Source organism: Schistocerca nitens, chromosome 1, assembly GCF_023898315.1.
Source record: "Schistocerca nitens isolate TAMUIC-IGC-003100 chromosome 1, iqSchNite1.1, whole genome shotgun sequence".
Lineage (NCBI taxonomy): Eukaryota > Metazoa > Arthropoda > Insecta > Orthoptera > Acrididae > Schistocerca > Schistocerca nitens.
The window spans coordinates 1,178,065,019-1,178,092,473 of record NC_064614.1 but is presented as its reverse complement, the minus strand read 5'-3'; the positions used below and the strand labels follow the sequence as shown (position 1 = coordinate 1,178,092,473).

General features: G+C 43.7%; 1 protein-coding gene and 1 non-coding gene across 3 annotated transcripts in view; both read left to right on the top strand.

The window, feature by feature from the left end:
• Positions 1 to 27,455, top strand: part of LOC126239060 (chordin-like protein 1) — a 625,989-nt gene that overhangs the window by 171,916 nt on the left and 426,618 nt on the right. The window contains exon 1 of one of the 2 annotated variants that reach the window (XM_049947832.1): positions 24,313 to 24,384. The exons of the other annotated variant lie outside the window; for it this stretch is intronic. The gene's annotated coding sequence lies outside the window, so the exon portion shown is untranslated. Of the gene's footprint in view, positions 1 to 24,312; positions 24,385 to 27,455 lie in introns of those variants that run through there. 2 annotated transcript variants of the gene reach the window in all.
• Trnam-cau (transfer RNA methionine (anticodon CAU)) lies at positions 25,790 to 25,861 on the top strand. The gene has a single exon. It is a non-coding gene; the product is annotated as a tRNA-Met (tRNA).

The following is a 27,455-nucleotide window of genomic DNA, read 5'->3' as shown; positions in this document are numbered from 1 at the left end:
GCGGTTCCTGGTGTGTCCGCTGTGCCGTGCGTGTGATCATTGCTTGTACAGCCCTCTCGCAGTGTCCGCAGCAAGTACGGTGGGTCTGACACACCGGTGTCAATGTGTTCTTTTTTCCATTTCCAGGATTGTATATAAACAGGCAGAATAAGGCGCTGCGATCGGCAATGCCTATGTAAGATATCAAGTGTCTGGGGCAGCTGTTAGATCGGTTACTGCTGGTACAATGGCGTGTTATCAGGGTTTCAGTGAGTTTGAACGTGGTATTATAGCCGGCGCACGAGCGATGGGACACAGCCTGTCTGAGATAGCGATGAAGGGATTTTCCAGTACGACCATTTCACGAGAGTACCGTGAATATCAGGAATCCAGTAAAAATAATCTACGACATCGCTGCGACCGGGAAAGATCCTGCAAGAACGGGACCAACGACGACTGAAGAGAATCGTTCAACGTCACAGAAGTGCAACCCTTCCGCCAGTTGCTGTAGATTTCAATGCTGGTCCATCAAAAAGCGCCAGGTTGCGAACCATTCAACGAAACATCATCGATATGGGCTTTTGGAGCCGAAGACCCACTCGTGTACTCTTGATGACTGCACTTCACAAAGCTTTACGCCTCGCCTGGGCCCGTCGACACTGACATTGTACTGTTGATGACTGGAAACACGTTGCCTGGTCGGACGAGTCTCGTTTCAAAGTGTATTGAGCGGATGGACGAGTACGGGTATGGAGACAACCTCGTCAATCCATGGGCCCTGCATGTCAGCAGGGGACTGTTCAAGCAGGTGGAGGCTCTGTATTGATGTGGGGCGGGGCGTGTGCAGTTGGATTGATACATGAACCCCGATACGCAAAGACACGACTCTGACAGGTGACACGTACGTAAGCATCCTGTCTGATCACCGGCATCCATTCACGGCCATTGTGCATTCCGACGGACTTGGGCAATTCCAGCAGGACAACTGGATACCCCACACATCGACAACTGCTACACAGTGGCTCCAGAAACACTCTTCTGAGTTTAAACACTCATGTCGGCCACCAAACTCCTCACACATGAACATTATCGAGCATATCTGGGATGCCTTGCATCGTTGCATCGTGCTGTTCAGAAGAGATCTCCTGCCTCCCCCCCCCCCCCTCCCCGTACTCCGTACTCTCACGGATTTATGGACAGCCCCGCAGGATTCATGGTGTCAGTTCCCTGCAGCAGTACTCCAGACATTAGTCGAGTGCGAGCCACGTCGTGTTGCGGCACTTTTGCGTGCTCGAGGAGGCCCTACACGACATTAGGCGGGTTGGCCGGCCGGAGTGGCCAAGCGGTTAAAGGCGCTACAGTCTGGAGCCGCGCGACTGCTACGGCCGCAGGTTCGAATCCTGCCTCGGGCATGGATGTGTGTGATGTCCTTAGGTTAGTTCGGTTTAAGTAGTTCTAAGTTCTAGGGGACTAATGACCTTAGAAGTTAAGTCCCATAGTGCTCAGAGTCATTTGAACCATTTTTTTGATATTAGGCGGGCGTAACAGTTTCTTTGGCTCTTCAGTGTATAAGGGTTCTGCTTTTACCGGCTGAGTTACGGAAACCTACCAGTAAAAACACGTTGAAGATGCTATAACTTCGTGGCGAAACATGTCTGGTTAAAAAAAGAAGGAAATTTGTTTTTGCACAAGGCGTAACCTATCCAGAAACAAATTTAATGCACTTTTTTTAGTTCGCATTTTCTTCCTATACAAACAGTGACTGCATGTTTGCTATACTGATAAAACAGTTCCGATACATGGGAAAATTCTGAAGGTCATTTGCACTGACTTGTTGCCTCCTCTGTCCATCTTCCCCTTCTACGTATCATTCTAAGATTATTTTTTTTTTTTTTCGGAGTTGGAAGTTCTGCTTGCCGCCCGGCTAGCATACAACGCGGGGCAGCGAAGAGCGGAGGAAACGCGCGCCGGAGACGGAGGATGCGTGTGGGCTGGTATCGCGGCGATAATGCGACAGCGCGTGTATCCCGTGACGTAGCGGAGCTCCCTGACTGATAAGCTAAGCTGACCGCACTCTGCTCGTTAACTCGTCAACACGGCAGCTGCGAGTTACAGACCCAAGGTCGGTCCCGTCCATCACACCACGCAATGCAGCTCTGAAAGCGGTCGCGGGTCTACGCAAGGACTGGTTTATAGAGGAGCGAAGGGAAGCATTCGCAGGCAGTTCACTTCTCTACCATTCGCCTGTATCTGTGAACAAGCGTTTACACTACAGGAAATCAAATACAGCAGGAACAGTGAGCATAGTCTACGAACGCCACGTTACTGTGTTTTGGCAGACGGAAAACTGTGGTGACTTATGGGATACTTCCAGAATGAGATTTTCACTCTGCAGCGGAGTGTGCGCTGATATGAAACTTCCTGGCAGATTGCCGGCCAGGGTGGCCGAGCGGTTCTAGACGCTATAGTCTGGAACCGCGTGACCGCTACGGTCGCAGGTTCGAATCCTGCCTCGGGCATGGATGTGTGTGGTGTCCTTAGGTTGGTTAGGTTTAAGTAGTTCTAAGTTCTAGGGGCCTGATGACCTCAGAAGTTAAGTCCCATAGTGCTCAGAGCCTTCCTAGCAGATTGTGTGCTCGACCGAGACTCGAACTCGGGACCTTTGCCTTTCGCGGGCAAGTGCTCTACCATCTGAGCTACCGAAGCACGACTCACGCCCGGTACTCACAGCTCTACTTCTGCCAGTATAGTTTGGAAGGCAGGAGACGAGATACTGGCAGAAGTAAAGCTGTGAGTACCGGGCGTGAGTCGTGCTTCGGTAGCTCAGATGGCAGAGCACTTGCCCGCGAAAGGCAAAGGTCCCGTGTTCGAGTCTCGGTCGGGCACACAGTTTTAATCTGCCAGGAAGTTTTATGGGATACTCCTAATACCGTGTCGGACCTCCTTTTGGCTGGCCTGGTGCAACAGCTCGACGTGGGATGGACTCAACACGTCGTTGGAAGCCCCGAGCAGAAATACTGAGCCATACTGCCTCCATAGTCCTCCGTAATACTGCGGAAGTCTTGCCGTTGCAGGATGTTGTGCACGAACTGACCCCTCGATTATGACCCACACAAATGTTCGATGGAATTCATGTCGGGTGATCTGGATGGCCAAATCATTCGCTGCAATTGTCCGGAATGTTCTTCAAACCGATCGCGTACAATCGTGGCCTGGTGGCATGGTGCATTGTCATCCATAAAAATTCCATCATTGTTTGGGAACATGAAGTCCATGAATGGCTCAAAATGGTCTCCAAGTAACCGACCATAACCATTTCTTTCAGATCAAGTGCGTTTTTGCCCTATGTGGGTGCTATTTCCTCGAAGATAGATCGTATCCTTCAGAAACATTGTGTTAAGGTTATCTTCCGGTCCCCCAAGAAGACTGCAGCTTTACTCGGCTCTGTAAAGGACGCTTTGCTCCTTCGTAAAGATGGTGTGTTTCAGATTCCTTGCGGAAATTGTGAGAAGTCAGACATACGTCAAACAACACGCACCGTTCATGAGAGATGTGTGGAGCATCGAAGATACACACGCTTATCACAGCCAGACAAGTCAGCTGTGGCCGAATATGGTATTGATTCAGGGCATTCCATCAAATCCAGTATTTTAACATCCACCTCTTCCTTTTGGGAATCTGCCTTCAAGGAAGCTATAGAGATTAGATTAGCTAATAATTTAATAAATGGAGATAATGGTATTAATTTGGGCAAAGCATGGAATCCGCCTCTTGGTGTAATTAAATTGCAGAGAAATCGTCGTGGTATCACCGCGGACGAACATACATCGATAAGCAACTCGAATGTCTGTACGCCTTCGCCACAGGCGGCGCATGTGTAAGCGTATTTCTCTGCCGCCGACCAGCATCTGTGACCCACAAGCGCAGTACCGCCGCAGTGGAGCATATAAGGCCGCGTTTGGCATCTTGTCGTCAGTCTTGTGACTCACTCTGAGGATAACCGGACGACACGCGGTCGAAATATCAGTGAAAGAAATTCTGTTTGCACGCCTGTATGCCCGAAATTTAATGGACAATAACCATTTCTAGTCAACGGTTGCTTCAGTTGAACCAGGAAATCCAGTCAATTCCATGTCAATATAGCCCACAGCATTATGGAGCCACCACCAGCTTGCACAGTGCCTTGTTAACAACTTAGGTCCATGACTTCGTGGGTCTGCGCCACACTCTAATCCTGCTGTCAGTTCTTACCAAACGAAATCAGGACCCATCTGACCAGATCACGGTCTACCAGTCGTGTGGGCTCCAACCGATGTGGTCATGACCCCAGGAGAGGCGCTGCAGGGATGTCTCTGCTATTACTACAACGCATTCAACTACGATAGCATGGCATGTTAACCATTAGACAAATTGTTTCTCACTTTTCAGACAAAAATTGCGTGCCCAACAATGTGACGTTTTGTTTTCTTCCTTACCATCGGTTGAACAGTAAACAGGGAAGGTCTGTTTATGGCTTATCGTCTTATGACTGCAGTAATACTATAAATTTTGTACGAGTACATGGCTGGAGCAGCAACCAAAGAATGAAAGCTTATAATAGATATAGTAAACAGCCAATCAGTTGCAAATTGGAAGTTTTATTAAATCCCCTTTACCACAGTTTCAACTACTATAAAAACGTTTTGTTCAGAGGGAAATATGGACAACAGGACTACATGTCTATATTCTAACGGACCTCTGCCACAACATGTAATCCAGTTATCCATATTTCCTTCTGAAGAAGACGTTTCTTATAAACGTTGAAACCATAGTAAAGGACTTTTAATAAACCTTCCAGTCTGCAACTGATTGGCTGTCTACTATTTCTATAAGAGGAAATTTGATGGTGGTAAGTTCCTATGGGACCAAACTGCTAAGGTCATCGGTCCCTAGGTTTACACACTACTTAATCTAACTTACGTGAAAGACAACACACACACACACACACACATCCGTGCCCGAGGAAGCACTCGAAACTCCGACGGGGAGGAGCCGCACGAACCGTGACAAGGCGCCCCAGACCACGCGGCAACCCCGCGCGGCTTACAAGAGGAGCTTTAATCGTTTGAAACATTGTAATCATACCCATTCGCAGATTTAATCTGTGTGAAATACTTTCACTGAAGCAACTATCCTCACAAATCCAGCAGCTAGAGTTGTGTCTCTCATACCGCTTGTGCCAATGATCCCAAGCATTTTACCCGTTCATTTTAAGCGGCTTTATTTCCTAATGAAGGTTCCCTTCGCAATAGCAATGAACAAGTTTCAAGACCAGAGAGATGGGTAATGGGACAGGGTGGACGGAGGAAAAGAACATAGAAAGGGGGAGAAGGAGATAGAGAGAGGGAGGAGGAGATGACGCACAGAAAGAGGGAGAAGAGGAGGAAGAGATGGACAAAGAACAAAGAGAGGAGGGAGGAGGCGATTGGCATAGAGAGGGGGTGGGGGGGGGGAGTTCAGGATATACCCAGCTTCGTGATATTAAGGCTTGTAAATGGAAAAGCAAACCAAGTATTCGTTCTAGACATAGAATATTTCACATGTAAGAGACCAACACATTGCTCTACTCACACATTATAAAGAACATTTAAGAAATGATAAACTGTTGAAGTTATAAAATGCAGTAAATAAAGTGGGCACGCTGCCTAATTTCATTATTGCATATCTAATTCTCTGACACTAAGTATTTAACTTCGTGATAATGCACCCAATTCTGTAATAATTTTCTTTTGCATAGTTAAAGTTCTCTAAACTTCTTTTCATTCATTGACAACAGTGTCAGTGTCGTTAACATTTCCGCACATATTACACATAAATATCCCAGCAGCGGGCGAATTGATGGGCTCACAGCTTTCACGGAACCACCGCAGACAAATGCAACACTGAACGCAAATACTTTTATTCTTTTTCGACAGCTGTAAAAGTGGCGCAAATGTCATTATTCTTTTAGTTCCTTGACGTCTATTTTCCCTTAAACACTGATTTCATTGTGCGACAGAGGTTAGTGAATTGCTCCGTTAATGTTCGGGCCGAACCCCATTGCCTGCATTTGCATTACGAAATTAAGTAACTTAAGTTCCAGTTCAATCGTAAGGTTCAAATGGCTCTGAGCACTATGGGACTTAACATCTATGGTCATCAGTCCCCTAGAACTTAGAACTACTTAAACCTAACTAACCTAAGGACAGCACACAACACCCAGTCATCACGAGGCAGAGAAAATCCCTGACCCCGCCGGGAATCGAACCCGGGAACCCGGTCGCGGGAAGCGAGAACGCTACCGCACGACCACGAGCTGCGGACAATCGTAAGGTAAAACCGGTCTACACATTTTGCAAATGGTCATATTGTATTTGTCATCGTCACTGCGGTCTACAGAGTCTTCTAAAATACTCCTCAGAATGGAGAAATCTTATCAGCTTCGTATCGACTGCTTTTTCTCCAATACCCCCTGAAGTGCTCCACGAAGGTCATCAGTCGATTAGGATTTTCTTCGCTCGCTCCCATGACCCGTTTTCGGCTTGTCCTTCTAGGCACATTTGCTTAGATGGAGCCATTGTTTCTGAAAAAGGACACAGAACTTAAGAGCTGTTGTCGTTTTCGTAAGCGAATGATAAGGCATTAAAATCCAACTATGATGACTACGATTAAAAGTATATTCGATTGGTAATACATAAGTGTCTGTCTAATAACTTGAACAGCTTACTTAAATGAAATTGTATTACAGTATCAGCACAGTAAACGATGTAATTCCCCCGACACAACAAACAATAAACAGCCTGCTCCGCACACAGCGTTCACTCCCGTCCAGAATGTTTTGCCGTATGAAGACACTTCTGCCATTTGTTGACAACGGTTGGAATGGAGTGTAGAAGGTCTACCTAAGTGTGGCGTCGACAGTTACTATGCCACAACGTAGGTGCACGCTCTCGTAAGTTGGCACAACGACAGAAGACTAACTACACCGACCACAGCGCCCTCTGGCCGACGAGCTCAGGGAGTGCCGTCTTGATTTCGGCCCATTTCTTGAAGAGCCGACGGCCTGGGAATATCGCTTCTACTTCCGAGTGGGCTAGCTTGCTATTGAGACTTTGTATTAGTTACGTTCAGTTAAAGTTTGGACAGCAACGAGTATTTGTTAGTTTTGAGATTATACAGATCAGTCATCCTGACTTCACAGGATTATACATGGACTACGGCTTCACACCTACGTGTTCATACTAGCCAAAGTTATTTATGCATTTGATATTTACTTGTGTTTTTGACTCTATTAAAAATTAAAGTTACATGTAGTACCGAGGTGCTTCACCTCTCCTGCTCCTACTCGCTTCCTTCACTCTCGGCCTATATTACAGAAGTAGTTTACAGGAGCAGACCCACGCACCGCCTGTCCAGGCGGGATACAAAGTTAGGGACAAAGAATGTCCAAAAACTTGCACTGCAGCTATTGCAGAAACGGAAGGTGCTATTGATATACGGTTCTCATCGAATGGATTGGTAGCAAGACGCTCATATTGTTAGCCAGTAAACTGATTCAAATAATACTTAGAAAGTATATTTTTGTGAAAACATAAACTTATGTAAATGGAACAATGCCTAGTGACATTAACACGCTAGTATAAATTGTGTCAGTGGTGTTTATTGCAGGATCAAAATGTTCAAATGTGTGTGAATCCCTAAGGGAGCAAACTGCTGAGGTCATCGGTCCCTAGACTCACACACTACTTAAACTAAGTTATGAGGAGGGAGTACTCGAACCTCCGGCGGGAGGAGCCGCGCAATCCGTGACATGGCGTCTCAAACCGCGCGGCCACTCCGCGCGGCTGTTGTAGGACCCCAATACGAGATATCGTACCGACACTTGTTCGACACCTGCTTTAGCACACACTAAACAACAACACAAATGCATACCACTAGTTGATTGGATTGTGACCACTAACGAGACAATTGACCATCATAGGTTGTGTTCAAAATAGGCACTAGCAGTGGCAATACACGCTCCTAGTTTGCTATAGAACGACTCCTGTACACGTGCTAGCATTTCAGCGGTGATGTTCGAGCAGGCTGCAGTAATACGTCATTGCACACCATCGGGTATAGCTGGTATGTCCCTGTAAACAGCGTCTTTGAGCTTTCCCCACATAAAACAGTCTACAGACGTCAAATCTGGGGAACGGGCCGGCCATTGTGGGCTTGACAGCCATGATGGTGATAAAACAGGTTCCTTTTAGTCTACAGATGACCGTCTTCTAGCGTCTGTGGAAGATGGTCTGTTAGGAGGCTGCTACCTTGTGTGCGTTCAGTGTTCGGTCTGTGAACTACGAGCCTATGAGCTGATGGTTCACTGTCCCACACCACACGTTTACATTCCATGGACACTGATGTTCCACCCGAGGAAGCCAACGGGAACTGTCAACAGACCAATAATGCTTGTTTCATCAGTTTACCTGACCATGACTGGTAAATGTGGCTTCATCACTAAACAAGATACATCTGGAGTACCCTGATTTAGTGCACATTTAGTGCAAGTTAACTCGATTCTCAAAATCATAAGTGAATGCGTGGCGTCTGTTCTTTCGGACACCACGCGGGAACCGCGGGCGCAGCCCCGAGTCCTCCCGAAACCAGGTAGGTAAGCAGGTAACTGGACAGAATCCTCCCAAACTGGCACAATGCGACAGAGCATTGTGTGCGCTAATGACCACAGCTGCCTGCGGCCACTTGGCAGTTCGCGGCAGACCATAGTAGAGTGAACATGTCCACAGGCGAGCTTACAGTTTCAGTAATTAGGAAGGGAAGGAATATGTTGGTTCTGAAAGGTAACACCTTCGGTTTTCAAAAACTGCTTTTTGCAATATCGTGTTCAATCCACAATAATTTTGTGCCTGTGCCCCAACGGTGTGCTGTCTGCGGGTGCCAAGTGCCGACCCTCTATCCAACTTCTAGCTACGACACTGGCATCCGCGCACGATCTTATGGTAAAGCTGTTATAACTCTGCTTCTAGGCTGCTTATAAAGAAGAAATATGTACCAGATTTTACATTAGACCCGCAACAATACAAGTGTCGAAAGAGCATCCAACTTCGTGCACTACCTTTTGCATAATGCAGGTACAAACAGGCACGCAGAAGAAATTATAAAAATATTTTTTGCCGTCTATTGCGTTTCTATAGACCATTCAAATTAAGTTTTCTTAACCATCTCCTATATTCAGACATCGGACGCTTATCAATTTGTTATATGCGTAAATTTGCTGCTTGGATGGGTGACCATCCGGGCCATTTTTCGGGGTGCACTCAGCCTCGTGATGCCAATTGAGGAGCTACTCGACCGAATAGTAGCGGCTCCGGTCAAAGAAAACCACCGTAACGACCGGGAGAGCGGTGTGCTGACCACACGCCCCTCCTATCCGCGTCCTTATGAGGATGACACGGCGGTCGGATGGTCCCGATGGGCCGCCTGTGGCCTGAAGACGGAGTGATTGATTGATAGATTTGCTGGAAATGTAACCATAATTCATAAAATGAACACTGAGATAGAATTTGTTGCGAAATCATGATTTGCTATTTTAATAATTTATTTATGAAGAAATCAAGGCTATAAATGATTCCAGTTTCTAGAAATAAATATCTAAATAAGATAAATGATAAAACTTTTAAACATACAACACACGCAAAAAAATTTTACATCTTCTACTGTAACTTCATATGCTTTCCTTTGCGTGCTTGGAGTATTCATAACGTTTGGAACTGCTACCTGCTTCAAACGGGAGGATTCGGTCCCATCGTTTTTCAGACCCTAGCGGGCTTGGGAGGATTCGGTACCACTTTTCTGACCGCGGGAGGATCCGGGGTTGCGCCCGGACATTATATGTGAATTGAAGGTGAAGGGGAAGGGAGAAAGGAAAGGGACTGCACTGGGACTGTAGATAGGAGGAAACAGATTGCGGGTAGGTGGCGCTCGTTGGAAATGTGGGTCGGCTGTGAAGCGTGCCGAGACAAACCGCGCAGGAGACCCCTGGTTCAAATCCCGGTCCGGTACATAATTTCACTCGTCTCCACTAAAACAACGTAATATCCCGATGCAACTGACGTTGGTAATCCTTTCCCTTCCCCTTCCATTCCTTTCTCCCCCCCCCCCCCCCACCTTCAGTTTACATATAATTCTCCAGCTCTTGGTGGAGAGAGATGTGGTAGGGATGGAACCTACGTCGATGGAGAATGCGTAAGACACTTTCCTGACTCGTGCTGCTTCCTCGAGCGTTTGTGCGGGAGCTAACGTGTGGATCAACTGCAGCAGCAGCAGCAGAAAGAACATTAGTTTCCCCATCTTCTGTCGTCACTTGTTTCTTTCTGTCAGGTAGTCGTGGGCTTACACTACCACTTTCACCCAACTGGTTGAAGAGGTCGATAAGTCGTTGCCGAGATGTTTGAGATCTATTGGGCTATCTAGCCGCATAGACCGTACAAGAAGAGGCTGCATTCTTCCTACACTCTCCATACACCACGACTATGTCGATTTTTTCTGCATTCGTAAATCCCGTCGTCCATTCACGACCTACTACTTGGACTGTCACACACTGACTGACAAGTGTCCGCAGCTCGTGGTCGTGCGGTAGCGTTCTCACTTCCCGCGCCCGGGTTCCCGGATTCGATTCCCGTCGGGGTCAGGGATTTTTCTCTGCCTCGTGATGACTGGGTGTTGTGTGATGTCCTTAGGTTAGTTAGGCTTAAGCAGTTCTAAGTTCAAGGAGCACACAGGCACACTGCAAATAAACATAACAACATCGTACGTAGCAACTACGCAAGTTGATTCACACAAACGGTACTCGATGTGGAAACTTTTCGAAATACGAAATCTCGTAAATGACTTGAAATGGAATCCTGCAACGAACATCGCTGACATTCTACTGTAACTTACCCTACTTTTAGTTTGTTGATGTCAGTGGGCACTTTTCCACTTAAAAAAGTGTATGTTTGCAAAAAAAATGCACTTTCTAAGTAGTATAACAATCTGCTTATTGGCTAAAAATTCGAGCCCTTGACTATTGTCAGACTCTCTGAAAACCCTTCATCAATAGTACTTCCCATCTTCGCCATGTTTTCGTGCAAATTTTAGGTGATTCACCCTGTAAGCATACATATAGCCAAGATGCAAAATTTTGATGTTCAGAGAAGGTTGTTTAGCATTGCTAGCGCACAGTTTATGACGAAGTAGGCAAAATGGCGGGTAGATATCTGAATTTATACGTAACCGTTAAAGGCGTGCAGTGGAGTGCACACACACTTTCCTTGGCATTATTCTATGACTTTGAAGTAAGTCGGTTGACGCTTTTCGCTGGCTTCTCATTTGAAATGAGGAGAAAATGTGAAGGCAAAACACTAATTAAAAGTGGCTCGCGCTTCTGGTAAAAGTGGTTCAGTTTGCCTTATAACAAAGGCTTTGGGTAGCTGAGAGCTAACTGTGCACAAACATTGTAATTAACATTATTTATCTGGCCGTGAGTGCCACGCCGCCTGAAGTTCTATGAAATTTTTAATTGATTTTAAGCCCTACTCTCCATCCGAAACAGCGAACTGCGCAGCGAATTTTAATTTTTAAACTCCGAAATGACGTATCAGGGATCACACATTGATACCATATTAAGTAATCTTTTCCACAGTGTACAGGATGTTAAAGACTAAGTGCAGGACGCGGAGATATGAGCTGGCGTGCACTTTGATAAGAATTTCAACGAATAACGTAGCTGCGTTACAAACATTTATTTCACAAATGGGAGATATGATACTGCGTGAAGAGTTCGACAGAGCACTGAAAGACCTGAGTCGAAAAAAGGCCCCGGGAGTAGACAACATTCCATTAGAACTACTGACGGCCTTGGGAGAGCCAGTCCTGACAAAACTCTACCATCTGGTGAGCAACATGTATGAGACAGGCGAAATACCCACAGACTTCGAGAAGAATATAATAATTCCAATCCCAAAGAAAGCAGGTGTTGACAGATGTGAAAATTACCGAACTATCAGTTTAATAAATCACGGCTGCAAAATACTAACGCGAATTCTTTACAGACGAATGGAAAAACTGGTAGAAGCCAACCTTGGGGAAGATCAGTTTGGATTCCGTAGAAATATTGGAACACGTGAGGCATTACTGACCCTACGGCTTATCTTAGAAGCTAGATTAAGGAAAGGCAAACCTATGTTTCTACCATTTGTAGACTTAGAGAAAGCTTTTGACAATGTTGACTGCAATACTCTCTTTCAAATTCTGAAGGTGGCAGGGGTAAATTACAGGGAGCGAAAGGCTGCTTACAATATGTATAGAAACCAAATGGCAGTTATAAGAGTTGAGGGGCATGAAAGTGAAGCAGTGGTTGGGAAGGGAGTAAGACAGGGTTGTAGCCTCTCCCCGATGTTATTCAATCTGTATATTGAGCAAGCAGTGAAGGAAACAAAAGAAAAATTCGGAGTAGGTATTAAAATCCATGGAGAAGAAATAAAAACTTTGAGGTTCGCCGATGACATTGTAATTCTGTCAGAGACAGCAAAGGACTTGGAAGAGCAGTTGAACGGAATGGATGGTGTCTTGAAGGGAGGATATAAGATGAACATCAACAAAAGCAAAACGAGGGTAATGGAATGTAGTCGAATTAAGTCGGTTGATGTTGAGGGTATTAGATTAGGAAATGAGACACTTAAAGTAGTAAAGGAGTTTTGCTATTTGGGGAGCAAAATAACTGATGATGGTCGAAGTAGAGAGGATATAAATGTAGACTGGCAATGGGAAGGAAAGCGTTTCTGAAGAAGAGAAATCTGTTAACATCTAGTACTGATTTAAGTGTTAGGAAGTCGTTTCTGAAAGTATTTGTATCGAGTGTAGCCATGTATGGAAGTGAAACATGGACGATAAATAGTTTAGACAAGAAGAGAATAGAAGCTTTCGAAATGTGGTGCTACAGAAGAATGCTGAAGATTAGATGGGTAGACCACATAACTAACGGGGAAGTATTGAATAGGATTGGGGAGAAGAGAAGTTTGTGGCACAACTTGACGAGAAGAAGGGATCGGTTGGTAGGACATGTTCTGAGGCATCAAGGGATCACCAATTTAGTATTGGAGGGCAGCGTGGAGGGTAAAAATCGTAGAGGGAGACCAAGAGATGAATACACTAAGCAGATTCAGAAGGATGTAGGTTACAGTAGGTACTGGGAGATGAAGAAGCTTGCACAGGATAGAGTAGCATGGAGAGCTGTATGAAACCAGTCTCAGGACTGAAGACCACAACAACAACAACAACAACAACAACAACAACATGGAGCGTACTCGTGAAACTACATTTTTATGGCACATAGGTAAATTTCTAAAGTTATGGTTCCGCACGGTCAGATAATATTAACGTACAGATCATTTGTCAGCGGAAGGACAAGTGTGATAAGGGAGCGCAACATGGGCGCGCAATTTCTCTAACACAAAGATTCGAAAGCAGAATTTACCACTTTCAATTACCAACTGAACAATCAAAGCCACATCGTGACACACAGTGGATAGAACCGTGGTAATCAACTGGACGCACGTTGCATGAAGTGCTTCGTAACGGATCGAACAGCGATTTAGGTTCCATCTGAACTTACGTAAAAACGATTCTGAAATCGTCAGTAGCGAGAATTCCGCACTGCTCCTAACGATGGAGCTGCATCGTCACGGAGAAATCTAACACGAAATTGATCTAATTCGCATAAAAAACTCAGTAGTTACTACTCACGTCCACGTACCGGTAAATTCTCTCTAAACTTTAAACTTCCTCGCCTCTGCAGCATACTCAGTGCGACAGTACTTGGTGGGCCATATTGACCAAGCCCCCGCCAGACTGCATCTGCCAGCCACGTGGCCCCACGCCTGCGGACGCGAGATCGGGTCTGACGAAACAGAGTCCTGCCGATTCTAGGGCACCGGAACTGGCTTAGAAAATAACTTCATCTGCCTTGCCAGGCTGGTACTGCAATGTTAAACCTCAATTTGCATAGGGGCACGTATTTGTTACTACCCCCCAGAGTCATTCAAAGTAAACGAACGCCCATGTTTGGGAAAGGTGGTAAAAACTACATCTTGTACTGACTGTCAGCTGTAATTAAAGTGAGAATAAAGACACACAAATTCAGGTTCCCAACGCGATCTTCCTCCCTGGCACGGAAAATATGAGTGTGCAAAATGCTCGCAAACGCAGGCAGAGAAAAAAAGTACGCTGCCGACCTCGACAAGACAAAGCCACCAAAATTATATGAGAGGCGGAATGACAGACGCCTTTCATAATTACCGAAGACCAACGTAACCTAAAGAAAGACTAGCATGTACACTGCAGTTATTAGCAAGCAAACGCATTTACGTTAGTGACTTTTGTATTTCAGTAGCTCCTGTACCTCAGATAGTTTCTGATGCCTGCAGTGACATGCGAAGCACTTGACGGATTTTATTAAAGTACGTACAAGGAAGACAACGTCAATAAAATAGATTAATGAAATGCGAAATATACGTATGACCTATTAAACAGGCTACTTGATAAAGTCTACTGTGTAGTCTGTTAAAGGTTAAACCATTTTTATTTATCACAAAAAATCTTGACCATAAGAGTGATACGAGGATCGTTCAACAAGTAATCCAACACATTTTTTTTCCAGAAAACACGTTGGTTTTATTCAGGATTCCAATACACCATAGATTCCCAACTCTTTTGGTTACAATACCCTGTTTTTAAACAGAATCTTCGTTCATTGCGACGGTGTTATACCACCTTACTGGGAAGACGTCCGCCCCGATAGCTGAATGACGCCGGCACGGTAGCTCAGCGTGTTCGTTCGGAGGGTTTAACTGCCCTCTGTAATAAAAAACTGAGTTAATCGATTAACAACGAACTTAAACGGATGTCTTACGACAGATGCAACGAACAAAAGCGAACAAAATGAGATTTTAAAAAAATGGTCAGCGTGACGGACTGCCGTCCTAAGGGGCCCGGGTTCGATTCCCGAGGATTTTCTCCGCTCAGGGACTGGGTGTCGTGTTGTCTTCGTCATCATATCATCCCCATACAGCGCGCAGGTCGCCCAATGTGGCGTCGAATGTAATAAGACCTGCACCAAGGCGGCCGGACCTGCCCCGTAAGGGGCCTCCCGGCCAATGACACCGAACACTCGTTTCCCTTTTTACCATGAAGACGTGTATGCCAATATGGTATCATATGGTCTCACTCTACTGGTCGTCGCCGGAGCCAAAGTTTGGCTGCATCAGTAACCCTCCCACCATCCACATACTGCCTCCGGCGGAGTGCTTCCTTCATTGTGCCACTCTGATGGAAGTCGGACGTTGCGAGATCCGAGCTGTGGGCAGGATGAGGAAGAACAGCCCAGTGAAGTTTTGTGACCTCTTCTCGAGTGTGCAGGCTTGTCGGTAGCCTTGTCATGAAGAAGGAGAAGTTCGTTTGCATTTTGTGGCGACGAACAAGCTGAAGTCGATTCTCCAGTTTCCTGTGGCTAGCACAGTGCACATCCCAGATGGTCGGTGCACCTTGAAGGAGGACATCAAAGAGAATAAGCTCTTCAGAGTCCAAGAAGACCATCGCCATGACTTTACCGGCTGATGGTGCGGCCTTGAACATTTTCGTCGGAGGAGTGGTGGTGTGGCGCCACCTCATGGATTGCCGTTTTGATTCCGGTTAGAAGTGATGAACCCGAGCTTCATCGCCTGTGACGATGTTCGACAAAAAACTATAACGCTCAGCCTCGTAAGGCTCAAGCAGTTCCGCACAGATGGTTCTTCGTTGCTCTTTTAAGTTCTTCTGATAGGTGGCGAGAAACCCATAGGGTACACATCTTTGAGTACCCCAACAGGTGGACTAGTGTGTTAGCACTACCAACAGAGCCGTCCAATTGTGTAGAAGGGTGTTTGATTGTGATCCGTGAATCACCTCGAATGAGAGTGTCCGCACGTTCCAACATTGCAGGAGTCACAGCTGCGTGTGGCCGGCCGGCACGCGGGAGATGGGACAGTTTTGCGTGACTTTGTTGCAACGATGGCAGACGCCTCTCCCCAATAAAGGTGCGAGTCCGTACACGGCGACAGCGACCGACCGCGGCTGCAGAAGACAGATGGCAACGCTGCCGTCTGCAGTCGGTGCGTTGCGCAACGCCGCGACAGACAAGCTATGCAGTTGCCGGGAACAACTGCGCGATGCGAGATGTGTGTTAACACCACCGCTGTTATTGCGCTGTTGTTGGAAGACGATGACATTTTATTGTTGCATTCCAGGAAAAGACGAAAGCTGGTAATGCCTTTATATAAAAGTAGAACAGCAGAAGGTAGTTACACAGCACTGATAAAAAGACATTTGTTAGGTGATGAAAATATCTTCAGGAGCTACTGTCGTATAAATAAAAGACAGTTTAATTTCGTGCTCAAGTTTTATTAAAGATGACATAATGCCACAATGCCTAAGAAACGTAATAAGTGCAGAAGAAAAATTATATTTGACGCTGAGGTAAGTCCACAAAATGTTATACATTATTAGATTGTGCTGCTAAGAAAATGGGATGAGAAGTTCCGCCTTATGCAAGACACCTTTTTTCTTTTGTTTCACCCATACATGTTTCAGCACTTTTGTGCTATCGTCAGTGGGTTCTATTTTTATTTTTAACTTACATGATGTTATAGTCCACTTGTTTTGGCAGCTGTTCTGCTACACAATATACAACTTGTCATAACTTTGAAGTTGTGGTATGTTTTCCTGTGTTGTTGGCGAAGTAAATAGGCTTACTTCTTTGCCTGTGTTCGAGTGGCAATGCAGTTTTTCGATTACTCAAAACATAGGCGGAGTTTTCGCTGCCATTACGATGTAATCAGTGAAAAGGTACTCACGAAGACAAGGAAACAACAACAACAAAACTACAGTGTGCGCCAAATCTGTCGTTCATTGTTTGCCCTTTGCAATGAAAGTATTGGCGCCTCTGCCGGTGATTTATGGAGCTTGATAGGGTGCAAGATATAATCTTTTTTCAAAAAGTGGCCACGTTGCCCTGGTTGACAAAGTTCATTACACTCGCTCTTAACACTACACAAAAATTTGCAACTACACAATTTTTTTTTTCCACTAAGTTTCATTCGTTGACTGGACTCTCGCTTCATTGCTTCTCAGTTCTCGATTCGTAGTTCTCGCTTTTTAAGTTCTGGGAGTTGTATTCATTTCCAGTAACAAAACGACATCAGTGTTCTCGGATCTCCAATCTGTATTTATTTCCATTTTGTGCCTGCTATCCCTTACTAAGTCACTGTATTGTTCATTTGTTACATAAAGTAGAATATTATACTGAAAGGCATGCTAAAAAGGAGTAGTACATTGTATTTGTAGTAACAACCAGTCTACCTCCATAGCCAAGCGGTCTGGGTGCATGATGCCGTGCGGAGGACACGAGTTCAGTTCCTGGTACTGCCAGGGATTTTTCCTTGGTGGGGAGACTGGAACGGGCTGCACTCACTCTCGAGATGCCAGTTGAGGAGCTACTTGAATGGGGAGCAGCGATTACAGTGTTTGGAAAGTTGGGAATGTACTGTGCTGTCCCCATGTCCCTCCATACCGTCTCTATACAACGCCAAATGGCAGAGAAAGTCATGTAGTCCTGATCGCTGAATTACATTACCTGTAATAACAACCACCCAGAAAAAGGAAGGAAGCATAGAACTAATTAATAAAAAGATGTAACGGTGAGTTACTACGTGTTATATTTTTATTAATGTGTAGGCGTTCAACATTTTTATGCATTTATTTATAACAATTTCTGTAGTAGTTTCAATCTTAGAAGAAATATGTAACTGAATTACTTTTTCAGTGTTTCTATTTTGCAAGTTTCTGTTTCAAGATTTTTTTACGTTTTTCGGAATTCGTAATTCTCAGTCTACCCTGCAAAAACGCCACGCTTCGCTGTTCCAGTAAGGTATGAAACAGAGAAGCAGACAGAAATTCTCTCACACCACGTGACAGATTTTCAGTTATGACCAACCAAAAGCCCTGCATATCTGCATCCAAGGAACTTGCCCTTTGTACTGAAATAGTACTATGAACCGCTCACAAAATACTTTAGTAGAATTTGAAGAAACATTACTGCAAGGCACTTCAGAGCTCTATGGTGCACTTTGAAAACTCATGTTTTCAACTGACCTTCGGATTCTTATCTAGCTAAAATGGATTCCTTTCAGCTTCTCGTACAGTGCGACTTCTATGGAGAGCCATTCGGCCTTTCGAATGCTCCATCCGCATGGATAGGGCCGACTTCTTCCCGTACCCTGTTCCTTTACGAAGAACGGGTTTCAGTGCCGAACAACTTTATGACTCTTCTGTTCACTTTCCCTCTGGAAGCCAGCTAAAAGATCATGCAGTGCTGCTGAAATAACAAGTTCATCGTATCAGTAGGAGAGGAGAAATGGAATAATTAGCAGTGCGGCCGACCAGAGTGGCCGAGCAGTTCTAGGCACTTCAGTCTGGAAGCGCGCGACCGCTGCGGTCGCAGGTTCGAATCCTGCCTCGAGCATGGATGTAAGTGATGTTGGTTGGTTGGTTGGTTTGGGGAAGGAGACTAGACAGCGAGGTCATCGGTCTCATCGGATTAGGGAAGGAAGTCGGCCGTGCCCTTTGAAAGGAACCATCCCGGCATTTGCCTGGAGCGATTTAGGGAAATCACGGAAAACCTAAATCAGGATGGCCGGACGCGGGATTGAACCGTCGTCCTCCCGAATGCGAGTCCAGTGTCTAAGATGTATGTGATGTCCTTAGGTTAGTTAGGTTTAAGTAGTTCTCAGTTATAGGGGACTGATGACCTCAGATGTTACGTCCCATAGTTGCCAGAGCCATTTGAACCATTAACCAATTAGCCGTGCAATCATTGGGCAGTAATGACTACTGCTTACAGTCTTCACGAAGCCTAAGCGATTTGACTACGGACTATTGAGATCTGCATATTAAATTACAAAAAAAGGTTATGTGACAGTTTGTGCATAAACTGCCACATATTATAATACTCTCTGATATAAGGTATGTGGTCAGTGGGGGAGGGGGGGGGGGGGGCTCGAAGTATACCGACCATCAGTAGTTAAATTTCTGTTTGTATTGAGTATGTCCTCAACAAGATATTTTACAATTTCTTCCGAATTCGAAACAGGGTATGGGCCTAGTGGTCAATTTCCACAATAAAATGCCTTAGCGTCTGCCACAGCATACGTTTTGACGCCTTATGTAACAGGTTTCGATGGACTGTATTGAATAAACGAACAGCGTCCATGATACGAATGAAACATTTTATTATCAGTAACAGATTACTCATGCTGTAAGATTGTCTTCCATTTTGAACAAATCTGTCAAAAATATATCTCATGGCAGCAAGTTTATCAAGCTTCCTTCTTTCCTGTCGGGTTGGTGCTTTCATCAAATCGAAGAATTCTCAAAGTTAATAAAAACCTTTGAGCACTTGTGGCCACACTCAAAAATGTCATTCCCGTCCTATCGTTTACCCATACCTCTTTCACATTTGCCATTCGTTTGTATTTCAAGATGGTTTGAATAAGATACCAGTAGTGGCCAATACTTCTCTGCTTAAATCAGTACAAGTTTGGAGCCGTGCGTACATGGGCATAATTTTTCGATTTTAAAATTAGTTTGACTCTGAATTGCAAGAATCATCTTTACATTTAAAATTTTCGAAAATATGTCAGTTGGAGATATATCCTTCTTGGATAAGATAACATTCTTATTACTTTTTTCCTTAATTTCAAAAGATTTTTATAAACTTGACTTTTACCATTTTATAACTTCATCCCTTCCAACATAAAAATCTCCAGCGCTTGTTTCATCTTCGTCCTCTTCACCACTACCCACAACTTCAGTTTCAGAATCGTGGTCAGCGTTTATTACTTCTTCCTCGCTCAAGTCGGAATCGCTTTCCTCAATATTGCGAGTTGACTGACTTTGAGCTTTTACGTCATTCTCTTCTTCTGCTGATTCTTGCAGAATAGTAGTAATATCTTCAAGTTTCATCGGGCTCATTCTAATAAAAATATTCCGAATGTGTACTATTCTACTAATTAACCCCAGAAATGTTGTTGTTGTTGTGGTCTTCAGTCCTGAGACTGGTTTGATGCAGCTCTCCATGCTACTCTATCCTGTGCAAGCTTCTTCATCTCCCAGTACCTACTGTAACCTACATCCTTCTGAATCTGCTTAGTGTATTGATCTCTTGGTCTCCCTCTACGATTTTTACCCTCCACGCTGCCCTCCAATGCTAAATTTGTGATCCCTTGATGCCTCAAAACATGTCCTACCAACCGATCCCTTCTTCTAGTCAAGTTGTGCCACAAACTTCTCTTCTCTCCAATCCTATTCAATACCTCCTCATTAGTTACGTGATCTACCCACCTTATCTTCAGCATTCTTCTGTAGCACCACATTTCGAAAGCTTCTATTCTCTTCTTGTCCAAACTAGTTATCGTCCATGTCTCACTTCCATACATGGCTACACTCCATACAAATACTTTCAGAAACGACTTCCTGACACCTAAATCTATACTCGATGTTAACAAATTTCTCTTCTTGAGAAACGCTTTCCTTGCCATTGCCAGTCTACATTTTATATCCTCTCTACTTCGACCATCATCGGTTATTTTACTCCCTAAATAGCAAAACTCCTTTACTACTTTAAGTGTCTCATTTCCTAATCTAATTCCCTCAGCATCACCCGACTTAATTTGACTACATTCCATTATCCTCGTTTTGCTTTTGTTGATGTTCATCTTATATCCTCCTGTCAATACACTGTCCATTCCGTTCAACTGCTCTTCCAAGTCCTTTGCTGTCTCTGACAGAATTACAATGTCATCGGCGAACCTCAAAGTTTTTACTTCTTCTCCATGAATTTTAATACCTACTCCGAATTTTTCTTTTGTTTCCTTTACTGCTTGCTCAATATACAGATTGAATAACATCGGGGAGAGGCTACAACCCTGTCTCACTCCTTTCCCAACCACTGCTTCCCTTTCATGGCCCTCGACTCTTATAACTGCCATCTGGTTTCTGTACAAATTGTAAATAGCCTTTCGCTCCCTGTATTTTACCCCTGCCACCTTCAGAATTTGAAAGAGAGTATTCCAGTCAACATTGTCAAAAGCTTTCTCTAAGTCTACATATGCTAGAAACGTAGGTTTGCCTTTTCTTAATCTTTCTTCCAAGATAAGTCGTAAGGTCAGTATTGCCTCTCGTGTTCCAACATTCCTACGGAATCCAAACTGATCTTCCCCGAGGTCAGCTTCTACCAGTTTTACCATTCGTCTGTAAAGAATTCGCGTTAGTATTTTGCAGCTGTGACTTATTAAACTGATAGTTCGGTAATTTTCACATCTGTCAACACCTGCTTTCTTTGGGATTGGAATTATTATATTCTTCTTGAAGTCTGAGGGTATTTCGCCTGTCTCATACATCGTGCTCACCAGATGGTAGAGTTTTGTCATGACTGGCTCTCCCGAGGCCATCAGTAGTTCTAGTGGAATGTTGTCTACTCCCGGGGCCTTGTTTCGACTCAGGTCTTTCAGTGCTCTGTCAAACTCTGCACGCAGTATCTTATCTCCCATTTTGTCTTCATCTACATCCTCTTCCATTTCCATAATATTGTCCTCAAGTACATCTCCCTTGTATAAACCCTCTATATACTCCTTCCACCTTTCTACCTTCCCTTCTTTGCTTAGAACTGGGTTGCCATCTGAGCTCTTGATATTCATAGAAGTGGTTCTCTTCTCTCCAAAGGTCTCTTTAATTTTCCTGTAGGCAGTATCTATCTTACCCCTAGTGAGACAAGCCTCTACATCCTTACATTTGTCCTCTAGCCATCCCTGCTTAGCCATTTTGCACTTCCTGTCGATCTCATTTTTGAGACGTTTGTATTCCTTTTTGCCTGCTTCATTTACTGCATTTTTATATTTTCTCCTTTCATCAATTAAATTCAATATTTCTTCTGTTACCCAAGGATTTCTACTAGCCCTCGTCTTTTTACCTACTTGATCGTCTGCTGCCTTCACCACTTCATCCCTCAGAGCTACCCATTCTTCTTCTACTGTATTTCTTTCCCCCATTCCTGTCAATTGTTCCCTTATGCTCTCCCTGAAACTCTCTACAACCTCTGGTTCTTTCAGTTTATCCAGGTCCCATCTCCTTAAATTCCCACCTTTTTGCAGTTTCTTCAGTTTCAATCTGCAGTTCATAACCAATAGATTGTGGTCAGAATCCACATCTGCCCCAGGAAATGTCTTACAATTTAAAACCTGGTTCCTAAATCTCTGTCTTACCATTATATAATCTATCTGAAACCTGTCAGTATCTCCTGGCTTCTTCCATGTATACAGCCTCCTTTCATGATTCTTGAACCAAGTGTTAGCTATGATTAAGTTATTCTCTGTGCAAAATTCTACAAGGCGGCTTCCTCTTTCATTCCTCCACCCCAATCCATATTCACCTACTATGTTTCCTTCTCTCCCTTTTCCTACTGACGAATTCCAGTCACCCATGACTATTAAATTTTCGTCTCCCTTCACTACCTGAATAATTTCTTTTATCTCGTCATACATTTCATCTATTTCTTCATCATCTGCAGAGCTAGTTGGCATATAAACTTGTACTAGTGTAGTAGGCATGGGCTTTGTGTCTATCTTGGCCACAATAATGCGTTCACTATGCTGTTTGTAGTAGCTAACCCGCACTCCTATTTTTTTATTCATTATTAAACCTACTCCTGCATTACCCCTATTTGATTTTGTATTTATAACCCTGTAATCACCTGACCAAAAGTCTTGTTCCTCCTGCCACCGAACTTCACTAATTCCCACTATATCTGACTTTAACCTATCCATTTCCCTTTTTAAATTTTCTAACCTACCTGCCCGATTAAGTGATCTGACATTCCACGCTCCGATCCGTAGAACGCCAGTTTTCTTTCTCCTGATAACGACGTCCTCTTGAGTAGTCCCCGCCCGGAGATCCGAATGGGGGACTATTTTACCTCCGGAATATTTTACCCAAGAGGACGCCATCATCATTTAATCATACAGTAGAGCTGCATGTCCTCGGGAAAAATTACGGCTGTAGTTTCCCCTTGCTTTCAGCCGTTCGCAGTACCAGCACAGCAAGGCCGTTTTGGTTAATGTTACAAGGCCAGATCAGTCAATCATCCAGACTGTTGCCCCTGCAACTACTGAAATGGCTGCTGCCCCTCGTCAGGAACCACATGTTTGTCTGGCCTCTCAACAGATACCGCTCCGTTGTGGTTGCACCTACGGTACGGCCATCTGTATCGCTGAGGCACGCAAGCCTCCCCACCAACGGCAAGGTCCATGGTTCATGGGGGGGACCCCAGAAATAAGAGAAACAAAAAAGCTTAAGGAAGACTAAACGTGACAATAACAGATCTGAACTAGTGCGCTCGCGCGTTATATTCTGTACGCCAGCCAGACAATTGATTACTAAATTGCATTGGGAAGAAAAGTAGCCGCAAAAAAGGAGTGGATAGGTGCAAACGTTAAGAAGATTATTGTCTCCAGGAATAGCTGGGCCGATATTCCGAGATGCTCGATGGAGGGTGAGTTGACTTATTCCCCTACAGTATCTGTTAAAAATGCCTTTTTTCATAACACTTTGCTGCACAACTTGTCAATAGGTGGTATGTGGCTTCATTATGGTGTAGCAGTCCCCTCGTTAATAGCGATTTGAACGTACAAGGTACATTCGACTTCTTATTTTACGAGGGAATACTATCTTTCTCTATCTTTCCCTGAACAGTGGTAAGCCAGGTGTACATAATACAACGGCACTACCGGTGGAGGTTAAAAATACTGCACACTATATGCACATAATTCTAAATAGCATTATTACTTTCAGTTCGAAATTTTTAACGGTTAATTTTCTCGCGAAACAATATAAGCGTTGCATTCAGGGTCCCAGGCAGCTCGGGACTGTAGTATATATGTGACTTGTGGATAAACCGCCTGTGATTTGCCTCATACACGTCTGAAATATTTGACAATAGTGACACAAAGAGGTAACGTGGATTAAATTTTTGGTGTAGTCCAAAGTACGTTACTATATACATTAACGTGTTCAACAACGGTATATCAAAATATATATCAGTTCTACTGCTCCTTAATATTTCATAAGTTGGCAGCGGCCACAGAAAAACCACCAGCGGCTCAAAGACTTACAATTGTAAGTGTCATGTTGAAGGAACAACTGCACTACACTACTTCACTGCCACTACATGCAGTTTGTAGATTATGTTACACACTAAATAAGGTATGGTTTCTACAAGGAATTTATTTTTCAGTGCTTTTTTTGCAGTTATTGCTCCTTAAGTATATTGTTGCCTATTCTATGCTAGACTATGTTTATTGATCTCGTCTGTACCAACAAATAAAACCTATGGACGTGAGTTGACTTATTTGCTTGTAGTATCTGTTAAAAAGGCCTTTTGTAACGCTTTGCTGCACAACTTGTGAATAGGTGGTATGTGGCTTCATTATGGTGTAGCAGTACCCTCGTTAATAGCGATTTGAACGCCCAAAGTACGAATGTCTTCGTAGTGTACGATACTATCTTTCTCTTGTCTTATCCTGAAATTAACCACTGAAAACATCTCAAACTGCACTTCAGTTGCTGTGCGGAACTGTTTTTTAAGTTTTCTCGCGATATCTATTCTAATCTGGAGTTCGTGGAATTGTGATGTACTGATGTTTCACAGTATCTGTACGTAATTGTTTATGTGAAATGCTACACAGTTCGAACATATTTTACGAATGTTGGGTAGGTGGAAATAAGAATTTCGAAACAAATTATGGGCCGTCTTCATAAAATATGCACAGTTACACAGACCCCGTTTTTTATTTGTATCCAAGGAGAAATGTACCATATTAAAAATAGCACAGCTTTTGTTCTACATTATTCATAACTATGTGGTAAATGCTCGTCGCATGCTGTATGAGTGCCAGAAAGATTAGGAAAATGAACAGTGCATTTTCTGTATAACGTTTTTTGAGGGCCAGTAGTGCACACGGATGTCAGCTTGCTTGTATAACACCAACTACTTTCTCATCCCTTTAAAACGTTGGTGGAATGAAACGAAGGGTAGGGTTTATCCAGTGCTGCGTTATATTCGCCGTATTTATTTGTGCCTTCTTCTTGCGACGCGCATAGCTTTTTTATCCGGTCTGAAACAAGGATAAAATCACATACGACTTAACGACAAAACTCGTGTGAATAAATAGCGCAGGGGAACATCGTAAATAAAATTTGCTTGAAAACTACGCCATGTGCAAAGTCGCGACACAAGGAAATTAGTGGATTTTCGTCAACTTCACGAGTTAAGATGGAGAATGTGGCGTTGAAACATCAACTACTATCGAACTATGTGATCTCCACATGAATCGTGGTACTTATTTCTGAATTCCTTAACACATAACGTTAAACGTTCCTGTTGAAAACGTCCAGCTTATTAACGTTGCGTCGCCTATTACTGTATACTTCGTTCTATTTAACACTAAATATAATGCTGTTACAAATTTTGAGACTAAATCATACATGCTTCGTTGCTACAGCTTGTATATTATTGTTATGTTCATTAGCTGATAAAAGAGAAATTAAATGAAAATAAACTAACAGGTGAGCACCTCTAATACAATGATATGGACGCATATGGGCAAGAAGCAGAGTGGCGCAGTGGAAGCGTGCTGGGCCCATAACCCAGAGGTCCGTGGATCGAAACCACGCTCTGCTAAAAATTTTTATTCATATCAGTTCGTTTGTCACAACTTCGCTTATATCCCTGATGTAAAGGAATAGCAACAGAGTTGAAGCAAAGTTCACAAATAGATTTATAACGCTGAAACAGCTGGCGTGTTTTTTTCTTTTTTTTTTTAAAGTAGAGACATGTTGTTGTGGTCTTCAGTCCTAAGACTGGTTTGATGCAGCTCTCCATGCTACTCTATCCTGTGAAAGCTTCTTCATCTCCCAGTACCTACTGCAGCCTACATCCTTCTGAATCTGCTTATTCATCTCTTGGTCTCCCTCTACGATTTTTACCCTCCACGCTGCCCTCCAGTACTAAATTTGTGATCCCTTGATGCCTCAGAACATGTCCTACCAACCGATCCCTTCTTCTAGTCAAGTTGTGCCACAAACTTCTCTTCTCCCCAATCCTATTCAATACCTCCTCATTAGTTATGTGATCTACCCATCTAATCTTCAGCATTCTTCTGTAACACCACATTTCGAAAGCTTCTATTCTCTTCTTGTCCAAACTATTTATCGTCCATGTTTCACTTCCATACATGGCTACACTCCATACAAATACTTTCAGAAACGACTTCCTGACACTTAAACCTATACTCGAGGTTAACAAATTTCTCTTCCTCAGAAATGCTTTCCTTGCCATTGCCAGTCTACTGCGGTAACCTCCACTTATTTAAGCAATAAAGTAAAACTAAACGTAATGCAAAATACACATTGGTCACATATGAGCATACTGTTATTAATTAAAAACAAGGAAAATGAAAATATCGACAGCTGCACATCACAGCAAACATACTACTGTAATGTTTAAACTAATCTCAAACTAATATTTCTCGATAAAAATGCGGTATAAAAAAGATCAGCCATATGCTGAAATACGTATAATTTGTAATTTCTTAGTTGCCAGATAAACCAGTGGTTTCAAACATTGGGACCTTAGTTGGCTTCACAGTAAATAACTAAACCTGCCCTGCGGCGTTTGTGAGTCAGTATTAATTTGCCGAAAGAACGTTCAACATCAACGAGTGTGAAAGGGGCTAGTTCAAATTTTGGATGTGAGGTCCGCCAGTTGTGCAAAACACCGTTTTTTTCAGTACCCAAACATATTTCGGCACCGCTGTGCCATCATCAGTGGGTTTTCTTTTTTATTTAGTCTGCAATGTGAACATTTTTGTTAAATGATTATAAAATTATGTCTATTTTAATTCAAACAACAGATGGTTTCTTTTTGTAAATACCTTTACATTTGGTGTGTATGAATTTTCTGCATCACTTTTGTGTTAATTACTACAGGTAGCTTGTCATCTGCAACCAAACATTGTTGATGAGAAAGTTTTTTGCTGGGAGTTAACGTATCTTCTAGAATGTAATATAGTTTTTCGTGATGTTTTCGCGCCTATTTTCGTATTTACTTAGGCTTTCGTGTGGCAAGCACTTCCATTCTCCGCATCATGCTGAGATGTCGTGATGCATACTTAACTATAACGAGTATTTTCCACAAATAACGTAGTGAAACACTTTTCACTACACCAGAACACAATGTGATTGTAGTTTGTTATGTGTCCCAGCCCAGTCAGTGT